The sequence below is a fragment of the Podarcis melisellensis genome, assembly GCF_964234715.1.
Source record: "Podarcis melisellensis genome assembly, chromosome: 4".
Classification (NCBI taxonomy): Eukaryota; Metazoa; Chordata; class Lepidosauria; order Squamata; family Lacertidae; genus Podarcis; species Podarcis melisellensis.
In genome coordinates this window covers 16,786,962-16,799,945 of record NC_138531.1, presented here as the reverse complement: position 1 = coordinate 16,799,945, position 12,984 = coordinate 16,786,962, and the positions used below count along the sequence as shown (strand labels likewise).

The window sequence follows — 12,984 nt, the reverse complement described above, 5'->3', positions numbered from 1 at the left end:
TGACTTTAGATCCTGTTGAGAATCAGTGGGGAAATCTAGTCACTTACAGAGCAATTCTAATTGCCCACTGGCTTTTTGGTGTGGTGGATGCTGGTGCTCCCAGTGCTCTGCCACTCACAGTGGCAGAGGAAAAAAATGGGAAGGCGGGCAGATTGGTCCCATGGCAACTGGTGCCAGCTATGAGAGAAAATCTGGACCCACTCCTGCCCCTTCCTTATCCTTGGAACAGCTGATTTGGGAGCTTAACACTAGGGGGGCTGCTGTCCACCTGCACATTTGGCAAGAGTACAGCTACACTGCCAGAAGTGTAATGACTTCACTCAATTCAAACTTCCCACAGCTTGAGGGTGTGTGTGGATTGCATCCCTAGTCAGTTTCAGTTAAATATAAGTTCCAGTTCCACCAACCTTCACTTGCATGGAGCATCTAGAACCCTAATCTTCCAGGGTTCTAAGCTGTACAATGACTCTCCACAAATGCATGTGTGCACTTCAGAAGTTTGAGACTGATATGTGGGGCAGGTTGGCACACTTATTTCACACTGTGTGAATTAGTTTTACTCATGAGTATAAGGAGCGCTTCACTTCCTCTAGACTGGGGATCTGAAAACTTGAATTCCCCAAACATTTTGACAGCCTTAAGTTTGATCTGGAGAAACCAAAGGACAAAATCTGTGCTCATCAAATGCACATACGTAGTCCTTGCGCTATTGTTAACTTTTGATGGAAGACAAAATAGCCTTTGCTGTCAGTGTAATCTTGTAAGAATGGAAAAGCCTTCAACCATAAGTGGAAATCTATAGTGTGAAATCAGAGAGTTGGAAGTAATTGCACTGTGACCAGAACACCTCCTAAGAGCAGACAAAATTATGAACATGGAAGGGAACAAAGATTGGTGACAAAATTAAATGAAGAATTAAAGAAAGGGGGGGAGAATGATTTTTCAGAAAAGTCTGTGTTCCTTAAACTAAACAGTAAATCCTAACCTGGCATTTGCAAAATTCAACACATCATTGCTACAGTTGTATATGCAACCAAACTGAACTATATAATATCTAGTTCTTTCCTTCCTTTTTGCTCAGTTCTTTGAAGGACTGGAGCAGAGTTACATAAAGTTTATTTACAGTTTTCTCCCCCCCCAAAAAAAAAAAAATTCCTTCACACCAGCCCTCAAAATAGGATATATATATTTAATATTTTATTGTGAAAGTCTCAACTTTTTCTGAAAGAAGGAATAGTAAAGCACCAGTCTCAAGGAGCCCTCAGTCATAGCAAAGAGAATAATTTCATCAGGCTCAATCTTCTAGCACCTGTAATGTTTCCTCTGGTTCTAATTCCATTTAAAACACTGGCTTACAGATGCACCAGAAGATTTGGGTCTCAGCTATAATAGGAATCAAGGTCCTTGAGTTAAGGTCCTACCGTACTTGCCACCCCTCTGAGAGGTGCTTACTAAAAATATAAAATAAAAGGCCGAAGGTAAATTGTACCAGAGCTGACAAACACTCAACATCTGGTTTTCGGCGGCCCCCCTAGTGTTTGTTTATTTCCCGCTCAAACAGTTTGGCATACAAAATTATAGACAGGAGACCCCTGAGTAACTCTAATTTAAATCAATATCTGACGCAAATGCTGATTTGTATTTGACGTGAAATGGGCCAAAGCATTCATATTGGCTAAAGCCATGGTCTGTTTGGTCTCTGCCACTTGACTTTCAATTGTGTCGGCAACATATCACTTTTGGGGGCACTGAGCGAATCCATTTTGTGCTTATCCTGAGAGATGCATGACATTGGCTGTGTTTAAACTTTTTAATCAAATCTAATCTCTCCCTGAAATTCCCTCCATGCTTTGTTTTGCCTCATTGTGAACACAGAAAAGTAAATTCAGCTTTTCCCAGGTAGTTATCTTTCTACAAGTCTGATCATGTCGAGTCTCCTCTTATAATTTCCCATACTTTATCTTTGGCTCTCTGTTGCATAAAGATGCCCTGATTAGCGCAAGATTTATTGTGGTAACCTATGTGTGTCGAATATCAACAATATGGATAATGGGTAGGGGCTTTTTTGGTTGTTGCTCAAATTCCCACAACCGTTTACATTAACTCTGAGCCATTTCTTCCTAAATGGAACAATAAGGATCTGTGAAATTGCGTTGAGCCGTGATTGAATTCTCTCATAACGATGCTTTCGTTCAGCCACCTCCAACTGTGAATGAAAAGAATCCAAATCTAGAGTGAGATCTGGCATCACATTTTTCAACTAAGCGATGGCTCCTGAAGTGAGAAGAGGGAAAGCAAACAGAAATACAATTTCCCCTGAAAAGAGACCTCAACTCTGAACTGAAGAAAAAGTTAAGTGCTAAGAAAATAATGGTCTTCGTTGCATTTGTTTTCTGGTGGGGAAAACTTTTCCCCAGAGGTCATGGGCAAAAAAGAAAAGAAAAAGGAAGATAATATTGGTGAAATGCAGGAGTGCTAATGTTTGTCTTCTTCTCTATTGACCGCCAGAGCATCAACATGACAGGATGCAAAGTGGTGACCATTTTGGATATTGTGATTAAAGAAAAAGGTTGATTGTTGATTGTTTCCTGACTCATCCTGCATTGAAACCGAGAGGCAAGGCAAAACACATGAGACTTCACCTCAGTAAATACGATAAACTAATAAATAATTTCAGCCTGTGAATATGCAGCCTGAGAGCCACATTTCATGTTTGGGAAATTTTCAGAGGCAATATGTCAATTACTGTATAGATAGGACTAGAGGCAAGAGCTGGAGCTGATGGATGTTACTCTTGCCATTGTTCATTCCAAGCACACAAAGCCAGCTGTTTTGTGTTTTTTTAAAAAAACATTTTTTATTTGATTTTACAATACAAAATTATTTTTAAAAAATCAAGTACATAACCATATACAGAGTTTCCTCCAAATCTCAGGACTTCGCCCCACCCCTTCCCTGGAGTCCCATTTTAAACATTAAAAACTGCATATTCTTCTGCACTCTAACTATTATATCAATCCATATTTTCCATGGTAATTGTTACACTACAAGTGAAATCAAAAACCTGCCAATGTTTCCATCTGCTTACAGAGGTCTCTTGGATAAGTTATAAAATTTTCGCATTCAATTGTAAAGTTTTTTCCAGTCAACTTTGCCATTTCAGCATAGTCCATCAGCTTCGTTTACCATTCATCTCTGGTTAGGACTTTGTCTTCTTTCCATCTCTGGGCTAACAGCATTCGATTGGCTGTTGTTCCATACCTAAAAAGTATTTTCTGGTTCTTTGGAATGTCAGTACTTGTAATTCCTAATAAAAACGCTTCTGGTTTTTTAAACCAAAGTTATTTTGAACATTTGTTTTCATTTCATTGTATATCATCTCCCAGAAAGCTGTTGCCTCCTTACTGGTCCACCACTTATGATAGAAGGTACCTTCTTTTTCTTTACATTTCCAGCATGTATTTGTACTTGTCCTATACATTTTTGCCAACTTAGTAGGAGTCAAATACCACCGGTACAGTGGAACCTCGGGTTACAAGCATCTCGGGTTACAAACACTTCAGATTACAGACTCCGCTAACCAGGAAGTAGTACCTTGGGTTGTGAACTTTGCCCCAGGATGAGAACAGAAATCATGTGGTGGTGGTACGGCGGCAGCGGGAGGCCCCATTAGCTAAAGTGGCACCTCAGGTTAAGAATGGTTTCAGTTTAAGAAAGGGCCTCTGGAATAAATTAAGTTCATAACCAGAGGTACCACTGTACAGTGGTACCTCGGGTTACAGACGCTTCAGGTTACAGACTCCGCTAACCCAGAAATAGTACCTCAGGTTAAGAACTTTGCTTCAAGATGAGAACAGAAATTGTGCGGCAGCAGTGGGAGGCCCCATTAGCTAAAGTGGTACCTCAGGTTAAGAACAGTTTCAGGTTAAGAACGGACCTCCAGAACCACTGTAATTCTCTTTCACAAAGCCAGCTGTTTTTAATCATTCGCACACCTCTTCATTCTCCACCCAGATGATGAAAAGTTAAGCAAGGTAAAAAGCATTTAAGAAGGGCATGGGGATGTCCAGTGAACATGGCCTAGAGAGGGAACTTGGAGAGTCCTTAGAGCCAAACAGAGAAGCTGAGTGTTCCCTACCCATAACATATGGCAATATATTCTGTGGATTGTGGGCAAACATTCATTTAGCCTTGTTCACAGACTGTGACTAATATATTAAAGAACAAGTAACATATGCATAATGGTCCACAACATTTCTTTTTTCCCTATTCTTCTCAAGAAGGGGGAAAGGCACGCCCAAACCAAATTTCTAATTCAAGAAAGCACATCTTTCCAGGCATGAATTAGCATTGTTGCCATCTCTTTTATGAGTTTTGATTCTCATTAGAGATCATTACTCTCTTGAGATAACGTACATCTCGCAGACAATCTAAGCGATGCCTCCTCAACCTTGATTGCAGTTTTTGTATTCCCAAATTATTGTCTGTGCACCAAGATCGATTAAGAATATAAAAAAAGGGATAAAAAGCCTATGGTCTTGCACGACAAATTGCCTCTAAATTGTCTTGTGGATAAAATAACAATGAGGATCAACTTCTCCTTTCATTCTCGAGTGGGTTTAAAGTTGAACAGAAAAATCTGACTTGCATTAACCTCCAGCTGATAGAGAAGAGTGGAGGTAATGAACATTTTTAAGGCATTGTAATGTTTCATAATACATGTTTATGTGCTGATATAATAGCTTAAGATAAGAATATTTAATAATGTGTAAAAATGCACCTTTCTCTTTATAGCATTGAATTTGTAATACATTCTGAAATGAGGGACTATCATGAGCATAAGCTTCACATAATTGCAGTGTTATCATATTTATTTCAGTTAGGAATTGGAAGTTTCTGGTTATTGTTTCAGGCTTAAATGTTTACTGCAGGGTTTGGAGCAATCACAGAACAGTGAACAAATGCATGAGAAAGAATGCAAAAACAAATGAATGAATGAATGATAGCATAATTCAATTAATCAATTAATGGAAGAATTCATGTTGTTGTATGAGTGCTGCACAATTAATGGCTATTTTCATAAATGACTCAAGACAGTGGAGAGAAAGGAAAGAAGCTTGTGGCCTCTCTCACAAGACCAGAACTGTAGCTGGGGTATAATAAAATTGACATTGTCACTTAGCAGGATAAGACAAATGGCCAAAGTTGTTAAATCTTAAATTACTAAATACTAGGTGAACAGTCATCTGGACCATACAGCATCTGCCACATTTGGTTCAGGAATATCTAATGGATCATATTCTCCCATACCAGATTGTCCACTGTCTAGGTTCTGGGGGAGTGTCCCAAAATAAAGGCAATAATAATAATAATAATAATAATAATAATAATAATAATAATAATATATTATTTATACCCCATCCATCTGGCTGGGTTTCTCCAGCCACTCTAGGCATCTTCCAACCGAATATTAAAAAGAATACAATGTCAGACATTACAAACTTCCCTAAAGAGGGCCACCTTCAGTTGTCTTTTAAAAGTAAAATAGTTGTTTATTGCCTTGACATCTGCTGGGAGGGGATTCCACAGGGCAGGCTCCACTACCGAGAAGGCCCTCTGCCTGGTTCCCTGTAACCTCAATTCTCACAGCGAGGGAACCCTCAAAAGGCTTTCAGCACTGGATCTCAGTGTCTGGGCAGAACGGTGGGGGGTGGAGACGCTCCTTCAGGTATGCAGGACCGAGGCCATTTAGGGCTTTAAAGGTCAGCACCAACACTCAGAAACGTACTGGGAGCCAATGAAGCTCTTTCAGGATCGGTGTTATATGGTCTTAGTGGCCACTCCTAGACACCAGTCTAGCTGCTGCATGCTGGATTAATTGCAGTTTCCAAGTCACCTTCAAAGATAGCGCCACGTAGAGTGCATTGCAGTAGTCCAAGCGGGAGATAACTAGAGCATGCACTACTCTGGCAAGACAGTCTGTAGTCAGGTAGGGTCTCAGGCTGTGTACCAGATGGAGCTGGTAAGCAGCTGCCCTGGACACAGAATTGATCTGCGCCTCCATGGACAACTGTGAGTCCAAAATGACTCCCAGGCTGCGCACCTGGTCCTTCAGGGGCACAGTTACCCCATTCAGGACCAGGGAATCCTCCACACCTGCCCGCCTCCTGTCCCCCAAAAACAGTACTTCTGTCTTGTCAGGATTCAACCTCAATCTGTTAGCTAACATCCATCCTCCAACCACCTCCAGACACTCACACAGGACCTTCACCGCCTTCACTGGTTCTGATTTAAAAGAGAGGTAGAGCTGGGTATCATCCGCATATTGATGAACACCCAACCCAAACCCCCTGATGATCTCTCCCAGTGGCTGCATGTAGATGTTAAAAAGTTTGGGGGAGAGGACAGAACCCTAAGGCACCCCACAAGTGAGAGCCCAGGGGTCTGAACACTCATCCCCCACCACCCTTGCATCATAAAACACAAGTTGTCCCCTCTCTTGTTATCCTCTGCTGGATGACATACATACATACATACATACATACATACATACATACACACACAAATGAGTGTGTGTGTCAGGCTTTGCCCTTGCCAATTTGATATCTTATCTGAAGATAATTGTTTTATATGTCTTGTGTGCTTCTACAGTCTGCCACACAATATTGTATTTGACGATACTGTTGATTGTGAAATTGTAACCTATTTCTTGTAAGCTGCTTTAAGTGATAGAGGAACATGAGAGAAGCAGTGTGAGGATAGACCTGGGTATGACACAGACCCCATGCTTCACAGTAGGCCATAAAATGAGCCCCCGGCGCTCTAACCCGGGGCTCACGTTTTTGCCAAAAACCTAGCTACATCCAATTCACTCAAAACTGGTGTGAAACTCCTGCAAATTGCCCCCTACAACATTTGGTGGTAGAAACCTCACATTTCACGGTAGGGCATAAAATGAGCCCTTGGTGCCCTAACCCGCTGGGTCACCGTTTTACTGAAAACCCGATGTTGTGTGATTCACTCCCAAGTGCCGCCAAATGCTGATAAAAGGCCCCCTGAAACGTTTGGTGCTGAAAAGCCTATGTTTCACAGCGATCCACAAAATGAGCCCTAGGAGCCCTAACATGTGAGGTTAGAGTTTTGCCAAAAATCCGACGGCATCAGAATTACTCCAAAGGAGAGTCGAAGGCCCGCCAAGGGCCACCTGCAATGGTTGGCTATGAAAACTGTTAGGATATTTCTGTTCCACCTTAAAAGGGAGCAGGCTTTGTGAGTCACAGAGTCTGCGTATTTCCTTTTCACAGGATGTTTCTGTTGTGTCTATGCTTTCGTCTCTCTCTGTGCCTGAGCAGACCGAAGCAGGCAGTCATGTTTTTTTCTTTGTTCTGACCAACACTGAATAAACTTCTAAATAATGCTCTCCTGTGTGCATCTTTCACTGTGCATTATCTGCTGATAGAGCGTGCATCAGCTCTGGAATGTCACAAGCTATTTTCTGGAACTTGTGTCGCTAATTACTGATACTGCGTTTCTACGGGAGGTCAATGGACGTCCGGAGACGGTTTGGGAGCCATGATGGACTTTGTCTCCCTGGCAGTATCCCACGTTTCCCAGCACCCCACAAAATTAGGCATCGCTGCTCTAACCCATGGGGAGACCTTTTCGCCAAACATCCGATGTCATCCGATTCACTCCCAAGTGGGGCCAAATGCTGAAATAAGGCCCCCTTCAACATTTGGCATTGAAAACCCCATGTTTCACGGAGGTTCAGAAAATGAGCCCTTCGTGCCCTAAGCCACAGGGTCCCAGTTTCACTGAAAATACGTTGTCAGATTGAAACCAAAGCAGCCCCAAACTCTGATAAAAGGCCCTCTGCAATGTCTGGCACAAAACCCCCCACATTTCTGTTAGGTTCTAGTCCTCTCACTGTGCAGATGTTGTGTAGGATTGGTTCATCACATGTCTGTGTTATGCATTCCAGCACCGACTGTTGGAATCACAGGAGCAGATGTTTACTGTACTCTGTTTCTGTTTGATTTTGCTTTTCACTTCTGACTTCTCTCCCCACAAAATGAACCCTAATCCGCAGTGTCATCATTTCGCTGAAAATCCAACACCGTCTGATTCACTACAAAGCAGTGCCAACACTGACAAAAGGCCCTCTGCAATGTTTGACAGTGAAAGCCCCACTTTTCACAGTGCCTCACAAAAAATGCCCTTGGCTCCTTAACCCATTGAGTCACCATTTTGCCAAAAATCCAACATTGTCTGATTTACTCTAAAGTGGTGCCAACTCCTTGCAACGCTTGGAGGTGAAAACCACACATTTCATGGCACCCCCCAAAATTAGCCCTCCGTGTACTATCTTGCGATGTCACCGTTTCACTGCAAGGCCCTTGGCACCCTACTCTGCGAGTTATGGTTTCGCCAAAAATCTGATATCATCAGATTCACTCCAAAGCGGGGGCCCATAATAATAATAATAATAATAATAATAATAATAATAATAATAATAATAAAAAATTTTATTTATATCCCGCCCTCCCCAGCCAAAGCCGGGCTCAGGGCGGCTAATAAAAATAAAAAAGTACAAAAGTGCCGTACAAACAACACTCTAAAATCATTCATTATAAATTGATTCAAATCAAGCCACTGGTAACCATTGTGCCAGAGCTCCACGAAGATTGCCGAGGGAGGGAGTCAGGCTGTGCCCTGGCCAAAGGTCTGGTGGAACAGCTCTGTCTTGCAGGCCCTGCGGAAAGATGTCAAGTCCCGCAGGGCCCTAGTCTCTAGCGACAGAGCGTTCCACCAGATCGGAGCCACAGCCGAAAAAGCCCTGGCTCTAGTTGAGGCCAGCCTAACTTCTCTGTGGCCTGGGACCTTCAAGATGTTTTTATTTGAAGACCGTAAGTTTCTCTGTGGGGCATACCAGGAGAGGCGGTCCCGTAGGTACGAGGGTCCTAGGCCATATAGGGCTTTAAAGGTTAAAACCAGCACCTTAAACCTGATCCTGTACTCCACCGGGAGCCAGTGCAGCTGGTATAGCACTGGGTGAATGTGGTCTCGCAGCGAAGACCCCCTAAGGAGTCTCGCTGCAGCATTCTGCACCCGCTGGAGTTTCTGGGTCAGTCTCAAGGGCAGCCCCACGTAGAGCGAGTTACAATAATCCAGTCTGGAGGTGACCGTCGCATGGATCACAGTGGCTAGGTCAGGGCGAGAGAGGTAAGGATGTTGTTTAGCAATGTAAGCCCCACGTTTCATGGTACCCCACAGAATCAGCCCTTGGCACACTAAGCTGTGGGGTCCCGATTTCGCCAAAAATACAACGTCATCAGATTCAAACTAAAGTGGCCCCAAACCCCAGAAAAGGCCCCTTGCAATGTTTGGCAGTGAAAACTACATGTTTCACGGTACCCCACAAAATAAGCCCTCAGTCCCCTCACCTGCAGGGACGTGGGTGGCGCTGTGGGTTAAACCACACAGCCTAGGGCTTGCCGATCAGAAGGTTGGTGGTTCAAATCCCCACAATGGGGTGAGCTCCCATTGCTTGGTCCCTGCTCCTGCCAGTTCGAAAGCACCTCAATGTGCAAGTAGATAAATAGGTACCTCTCTGGCAGGAAGGTAAACGGCGTTTCCGTGCGCTGCTCTGGTTTGCCAGAAGCTGCTTAGTCATGCTGCCCACATGACCCAGAAGCTGTACGCTGGCTCCCTCGGCCAATAAAGCGAGATGAGCGCCGCAACCCCAGAGTTGGCCACGACTGGACCTAATGGTCAGGGGTCCCTTTACCTTTACCTTGCCCTCACCTGCGGGGTCACGGTTTTGCTGAAAACCTTATGCTGAGAAGACTCTTGGACTTTCTCCTGGAGGAATAAAGTATTCACCAGAACGCCACAGTGTATTCTAGAGTATTCTAGAACTTTGGTGGTATATCAAGCCTATGCATTAAAAATATATGAGTGACTGAGCATGCATATGACTGTGTTAGGAAAAGCCAATATGGGTGAAGGATTATATCCAGAGAGCATCTGAACTACAAGATCAAACACCTTTCTAATCCTTTCAAGATAATCTAAATGAAACTAATGTTGAAACATTCTCATTACATTATGAAAAACTCATTCATCCATGGTTAGAGATGCAATCAATGCTATTATGTAGGACATAGTTTCTAACTTAATATAGCACCATTCTTGGAGGAGGAATATAGTACCATCTTTGGAGGAGGCGACAAAAAAGAAAAAGAAAAGAATAAATGTTTATTTGATGTTTCTAGGCAAAGTAGCTAAGGCAGATGGCGTATCTCCTGAGATCAACAAACAAGGTGGACAGCATAAGGCAGAGCAACTTACAAGGCAAATTAAAATGTTTAAGCAGCATGACACTGTGCCGCGATATTTCCTCAATAGTTAACTCCTATCTGGAAGTATAAAGGGCTTAGGAGCAACTGAGCAAACCCTCACATCAACTTATGTCCCTCCCAATACATGTCAGACAGGTGCTGCTTCTATTTTCTTTCCTCTGAAGACCTTCCTTTCATACATCTAATGGATATGACATTATTTTTCAGTAAGAAACTGCTTTTAATTACCTTTTGACTGGTTATAATGGCATATGAAATTGCTTAGAGACATTTTATGGAAAGCAGTTTATAAATTAAATAAAATAAATAAATGGTGTACTTGTGCATGCCCCCTTTGAACAAATTGCTATATTTCTTCCCCCCTTCAAAAGACCTAGAGAGTAAGAGAAAACTAATTTGGCTTGTGGATAATCCAATAGTCTTATTTGGCTTACACACACACACACACACACACACACACTTTTTCTTTTCTAATTTACATTTCAAAATATTCATTTGTTGTTGTTTAGTCGTGTCCGACTCTTCATGACCCCATGGATCAGAGCATGCCAGGCACTCCTGTCTTCCACTGCCTCCTGCAGTTTGGTCAGACTCATGTTTGTAGCTTCGAGAACACTGTCCAACCATCTCATCCTCTGTCGTTCCCTTCTCCTTGTGCCCTCCATCTTTCCCAACATCAGGGTCTTTTCCAGGGAGTCTTCTCTTCTCATGAGGTGGCCAAAGTATTGGAGCCTCAGCTTCATGATCTGTCCTTCCAGTGAGCACTCAGGGCTGATTTCCTTAAGAATGGATACGTTTGATCTTCTTGCAGTCCATGGGACTCTCAAGATCATGGGACTCCAGCACCATAACTCAAATGCATCAATTCTTCGGCGGTCAGCCTTCTTTATGGTCCAGCTCTCACTTCCATACATCACTACTGGGAAGACCATGGCTTTAACTATACAGACCTTTGTTGGTAAGGCGATGTCTCTGCTTTTTAAGATGCTAAACAATCTTAAATCAATGACTTTCCTTCTTCTCTTTCCATGGTTCAATTCACATACCATACATCCCTGCAAATTTTACATGACCTAAACCATTCAGTATTTCATTGTTACATCCATCAAAACATATTTACACTGTTGAATTTATCATAATTTTCACCCATATATTCAGTAAACATTTCCCAGTCTTTATGTTAGGCTTCCTAACATGATATTTCTATTGTTTTTAGTCTCCCGTACCACACAACAGTGAGCATTCACTTTTTGGGAAGTTTCCTTTCTCACATTTCTGACAAATGTTATTGATGTTCCGTTTGCATAATAAAAAAAGTCTTGCGCATTCTTACTCTGTGGTTAGCAGCAAGGGTAGCTTGATAGTGGAGCATAAGCTTTGCCTATGTAGCACCCCAAATTCAATCTGCAGGGAAAATAAATCCCTAGTACCATAGGCTGGGAAAGAAGATAGATCTTCACTTAAGAACCACTGCCAGCCAAAGCAGATAACAGTAGCTGGGCCAGTAGAATAAGACTGAAGATGGCTTCATTTACTTGGGCTCCTCTTGTTTGCTCCTCTTGTTTACCAGAAAAGGATGACCAGGATGGTGAGAGATCTGGACACCAAGTTCTATGGAGAAACGTTGAAAGAGGTGGGTATGTTTGGCCTGGAGAAGGTAAGATTCAAGTGGAGGAATGACATTGGTCTTCAAATATATGAAGGGCTGTCACACAAGAGATCCAGGCAACTTGTTGTTTTGGTGTTCTCAATGGCAGAATTGGAACCAGTGGGTAGAAACTGCAGGAAAACAGGTTTTAGCTAAACACTTGGAGAAACATCCTAATGACAGTGGAACAAACTTCCTTGGGAGTAGGAATTTTGGAGAATTCAGATGAAAGCAGAAACAAGAGTAGAAATTGGTGATGTTTCATATTAGTGCCATTTACATAAAGCGAATTGGATCCAATGAATACAAGTGTTGTTTTCAGTCCACAAACCATAGCGGAGATTTTTGCATAGTAGGGGTAATAAATACCGAGCATATATCCCCATAGAAATGGCAGCATAACAAGGCATGAGAGACAGTTTCTACCTCCATCAAGCCACAGGGGCAGACTCATTCTGTGTACCCGCCCCGCAATAAGGCAGATGGCGGCACGTTGAATCTAGCAAGGGTAAATGACTCTCTGTATTTAGGTATTTGTAATTTGGACAAATAATTTGCTGGAGTAAATCCTCTCCCATTATCTTCTATTGCTGGGTGTTTATTCATCTCGGTCACGTGGGCTGCATTTATATTTACACTCCTATTCCTGGACTAGGAGAGGAGAATCCGGCACTTTCAGTTACTGCTTGTTAATAATAATAATAATAATAATAATAATAATAATAATAATAATAATAATTTTTTATTTATACCCCGCCCTCCCCAGCCAAGACCGGGCTCAGGGCGGCTAACAACCAATAATAAAAACAAGTTGATTAAAATACAATTTAAAAGATTAAGATACAACATTATTGTTGTTAGTAGAAGTATTGATGCCCCCCCCCCAATATATATATATATATATATATATATAATCTTCCGTTGCCATTCCCTTGCCCTGTTCACAGGTGACATGCTGAGAAATGTCTGGGACAA

The 12,984-nt window shown here is 42.3% G+C and overlaps 1 long non-coding RNA gene across 3 annotated transcripts; it reads left to right on the top strand.

Annotated features, from left to right (window-relative positions):
- The first annotated feature begins 442 nt into the window (after positions 1-442).
- LOC309368163 lies at positions 443-2,691 on the top strand. 3 transcript variants are annotated; one of them, XR_014167583.1, is made up of 3 exons: positions 443-517; positions 2,197-2,351; positions 2,509-2,691. It is a non-coding gene; the product is annotated as an uncharacterized lncRNA (long non-coding RNA). The 3 variants fall into 3 exon arrangements; XR_014167584.1 differs by having other exon boundaries at positions 2,197-2,691; XR_014167585.1 differs by having other exon boundaries at positions 450-521; positions 2,197-2,691.
- Positions 2,692-12,984: the final 10,293 nt, after the last annotated feature.